The sequence below is a fragment of the Abrus precatorius genome, unplaced genomic scaffold (genome assembly GCF_003935025.1).
Source record: "Abrus precatorius isolate BTA unplaced genomic scaffold, Abrus_2018 Scaffold0, whole genome shotgun sequence".
Lineage (NCBI taxonomy): Eukaryota > Viridiplantae > Streptophyta > Magnoliopsida > Fabales > Fabaceae > Abrus > Abrus precatorius.
The window spans coordinates 3,745,992-3,750,786 of NW_020874290.1; the positions used below are offsets into that span (position 1 = coordinate 3,745,992).

The following is a 4,795-nucleotide window of genomic DNA, read 5'->3' on the forward strand; positions in this document are numbered from 1 at the left end:
CAGCTAATTGTTCTGAAAACATTTGATTTTGTAGCTAATTCTGTGCAAGAAAAGTTTCAAGAACCTTAGCTTCATGACCAGAGTTTCTTCCTTGATTTCTTGAGTTTGAATTCTGATACATTGAAGATGCCATCATCTCAATAATTCTCTGAGATTCTTCTAAGGACTTTGTATTTAATGAACCTCCAGTAGCAGGATCAACCATTGTTCTTGTTACTGCATTCATCCCATTATAAAAAGTTTCCAATTGCATCCAATCTGGGATACAATGATGTGGACACCTTCTAAGCAATTCTTTGTATCTTTCCCAGGCTTCATACAATGATTCTCCTTCTTGCTGCACAAAGGATGTAATTTCTCCTCTCAACTTAGCAGCTTTGGATGGAGGGAAGTATTTAGTTAAAAACTTATTTACAAGTTCTGTCCAGGTTGTGATGCTTGCTTGTGGTTGAGCTTGTAACCAACATTTTGCTCTATCTCTCAAGGAAAAAGGAAATAGTCTTAATCTGATAGCTTCTTCACTAACTCCATTCATTCTTATGGTGTCACATAGCTGTAGAAAATTTGAAATATGCAGGTTAGGATCATCAGAATTTCCTCCAGAAAACTGATCCTGTTGGACTAAATGTAGTAGGGCAGGTTTAATCTCAAAATGGTTGGCTTGAATAGTTGGCCTAATTATAGAAGAGTTAAAACCTTGCATGTTAGGAATAGCATAGTCCCCTAATGTTCTAATTCTGTTCTGCTCTGCCATTTCTATTGCTGGATTTGGTTGTCTCAAGGGTGTAGATGATCTTTTCACTCTAGGATTACTCTAAAATTCTGGAGAATGGACAGCTTCGAATTCACTATCACTCCCTATGCCTTTTTCTGCTCTAGACTCTTTTCTCAATCTTCTCAAAGTTATGTCTATGTCAGGATCAAAGACCAAAATTGATTTATTCTTGTTTTTACCACGCATATACAAATCAGATTAAAACAAAATTAGACTACAATTGATATTCAGAAATGCACAACAGAAATCATGCAAAATCTATCAGTAAAAGCATATAGAAACTTAAATCTAGCAGTTACAGAATTGTAAAATCATGTACAAATATGCAGAATGGCAATTACAAATATGAAGAACAATGAAAACCAAAATTATGCAGATAAAAGGATGTAAAAACTCTATGCAGCAGACAGCAATATGATGCAGAATACTACACAAGGTGCAGTAAAATTATGCAGAAAGCAATTTGAAAGCAAAGCAACAAAATAAATGCTCAATCTAGTTACTTTTCTACTACTAATGATATTGAAATGCAAAATTCCCCAGCAACGGCGCCAAAAACTTGTTCGCAATCTAACACTAGCAAGTGCACTAGGATTGCAGCAAGTAATGAGTAAATTTAAGATCTAAATATCGTCTCCACAGGGAATTTAGGTTTCAAATACCACTTCATAGAATTATAACCATTTAAGCTTTTTTGAAATTGGAAGGAGAGTAGTAACATGTAATAACAGCAAACTAGAACAATTAAAAGTATAATGAACTTGCAGAAAACAGAACAATGAACAAACAATTATGTGATAACAGAGAAAGAAACCATAGCTAGGAATTGCTTCACAAAAACTCCAATGTTTAATCAATAAAGTTCTGAATTAACAAGCATTTGGAAAGAAAGACAATCAATTTCACGTTCTATTGTTCAGAGGTTAATTCCTTAACTCAGTGAACCTAACATTCAATTAAAACATTTTAATTCCTTAGATCTGATTTAATTCAACATCGCTTTAAGTATAAGAAACCAAAAGATTGCAAGATCAAAGTTCCTTATCCCTAAGAAAACTATAATCTTGGTGATTGGTTCAGATCTGAAGAACAAATTCAATTTCCATTGACAAGAGTTCCTCTGAAATTAGTTAATCAAATTTCATTCAATTCCTACGTAAAGTGCAGAATGAATCACTCAATCTATTCCAAAGCTTGAAATCCAGATCCAAAATCAATTCAACACATTCGTTTCAGATCTACAATCCCTAACTATGAACAAATTACACAGCCATGGCAGCATAGAAAAGAAAAGAAAGAGAAGAAGAGAATAAGAAAATCAGACTCGCCATGGAAGCTTGCTCCACTCCAATTCCTCTTCGTGAAGCTCCGAGATTCGAATCCCCACTCCTCTCTCTCACTTCCTCTAACAAGAATCTAACTAAAGAAAACTGAAAATGAACAGAATCCCCTCTTTCTGGATCGTTTCTAGTATTTATAGAATTTCTCAGATTTTCACGTCATCACTTTTATGAGAAATAGTAGTTACGCAGAGAGTTTTTGGATGCGCGTTAACACTTTTCCCAGAAATAGTGGCCACGCGCAACTTCCTGATATTGAGAGCTCTCTAGAACTATCACTCTTGATGATAAAAGTGACAACGCAGAGCCAATGTAGTTGCGCGTTATCACTATTGCTAATAAAAGTGACTACGGGCAACTCGCCAAGTTGAAGACTCTCTGGAACGATCACTTTTGATGACAATAGTGGTTACGCAGAGCTTTCTTGATATTTTGCCTCTCTGGAACTATCACTTTTAATGATAAAAGTGTTAATGCCCAGGCTTCACTTCTTCTTTGAGCTCTGAAGTGATCACTTTCACTGACAATAGTGATCACGCCCAGTCTGCAATTTCTTATTCTTGTGTTTTTGGAGTCCAGACTTGCTTCTTTCCTCTTCCTTGTCAACAAACCTACATGGATATGATCCTTGCTCAATTTATTCCTTCAAAAACAAGATTAAAAACTTAATTCCTAAGCAACAATTTCACAATTATTAAAATAACTACAAATTTAAACAAAACGTCAATTCCTTCACTTTTTCTGAGTTTTTTTGCTTTCTTTATATATTTTTCTTATCAAATGTGTTAGAATTATGCTAAAATATCAGTCAAAATATGGATTCATCAGTTCCCTGTCTCTCTCTCACCTCCTGGTGCCTTTGGGCCCAAATTCCAATATGGGTCTCGCCTTCGTCCTCCTTTGCTTAGTTGCTAAGGAACGCGTGCAAAATTCATATCAGGCCACTGAAACACCTTGCAAGTGACTGCTAGGACTAATAGGAAGAGTTCCCTCTCTCTCTCTCGCCTCCTAGCGTCTTTGGGCCCAAATTCCAATTATGGTCTCGCCTGGGTCCTCTTTTGCTTAGTCGCTAAGGAAAGCGTGCAAAACTCATCTCGGGCTAGTGAAACATCTTGAAGGTGACAGCTAGGACAAATAGGAAGAGTTCCTTGTCTCTCTCGCTTCTTGGCGCCTTTGGGCCCAAATTCCAATTTGGGTCTCGCTTAGGTCCTCTTTTGCTTAGTCGCTAAGGAACGCGTACAAAACTCAAGTCGGGCCACTGAAACACCTTGGAAGTGACTGCTAGGACTAATAGGAAGAGTTCCCTGTCTCTCTCTCGCCTCCTGGCGCCTATGGGCCCAAATTCCAATTTGGGTCTCGCCTGGTTCCTCTTTTGCTTAGTCACTAAGGAACGCGTGCAAAACTCATCTCGAGCCACTGAAACACCTTGGAAGTGACTGCTAGGACTAATAGGAAGAGTTCCCTGTCTCTCTCTCGCCTCCTGGAGCCTTTGGGGCCAAATTCCGATTTGATTTGGGTCTCACCTGGGATCTCTTTTGCTTAGTCGCTTAGAAACGCGTGCAAAACTCATCTCGGGCCACTGAAACACCTTGGAAGTGATTGCTAGGACTAAAAGGAAGAGTTCCCTCTCTCTATCTCGCCTCCTGGTGCCTTTGGGCCCAAATTCTGATTTAGGTCTTGCCTGGGTACTCTTTGGCTTAATCGCTAAGGAATGCGTGCAAAACTCATCTCGGGCCACTGAAACACCTTGGAAGTGACTGTTTGGACTAATAGGAAGAGCTCCCTGTCTCTATCTCGCCTCCTGGCGCCTTTGGTCCCAAATTTTGATTTGGGTATCGCCTGGGTCTTCTTTTGCTTGGTCGCTAAGAAACGCGTGCAAAACTCATCTCGGGCCACTGAAACACCTCGGAAGTGACTGCTAGGACTAATAGGAAGAGCGCCCTGTCTCTCCCTCGCCTCCTGGCGCCTTTGGGCCCAAATTTTGATTTGGGAATTGCCAGGGTCCTCTTTTGCTTGGTCGCCAAGGAACGTGTGCAAAACTCATCTCGGCCCACTGAAACCCCTCAGAAGTGACTGCTTGGACTAATAGGAAGAGTTCCCTGTCTCTCCCTCGCCTCCTGGCGCCTTTTGGCCCAAATTCTGATTTGATTTGGGTCTCGCCTGGGTCCTCCTTTGATTAGTCGCTAAGGAACACGTACAAAACTCATCTCGGGCCACTGAAACACCTTGGAAGTGACTGGTAGGACTAACAGGAAAAGTGATGAATCCATATTTTTACTGATATTTTAGCATAATTCTAGCTCATTTAATAAGGAAAATATATGAAGAAAGCAGAAAAACTCAGAAAAAGAGAATGATTGAAAGTTTTATTTCAATTTGTAGTTATTTTCACATTTGTAGAATTTATGCTTAGTTCTTAAGGAATTTAACTTGTTTTTGAAGGAATAATCTGAGCAAAAGTCATGGAAATGAATTATCAATGGAAAGGAAGAGGAAGAATGGCAATGTTGGACTCCAAAATACAAGAATTATGGGATGCAGCCTGGGCGTGATCATTATTGTTAGCGAAAGTGATCATTCTAGAGCCTAAAGGAGAAGAAGAGCCTGTGCGTAATCACTTTTATTTACAAGAGTAAGCGTTGCCAGTGTGCGTTATCACTTTCGCCAACGAAAGTGGAAC

At 39.2% G+C, this 4,795-nt stretch overlaps 1 non-coding gene across 1 annotated transcript; it reads left to right on the forward strand.

Annotated features, from left to right (window-relative positions):
- The first annotated feature begins 263 nt into the window (after positions 1–263).
- On the forward strand, positions 264–370 carry LOC113853631. Its single transcript, XR_003502677.1, has one exon. It is a non-coding gene; the product is annotated as a small nucleolar RNA R71 (small nucleolar RNA).
- Positions 371–4,795: the final 4,425 nt, after the last annotated feature.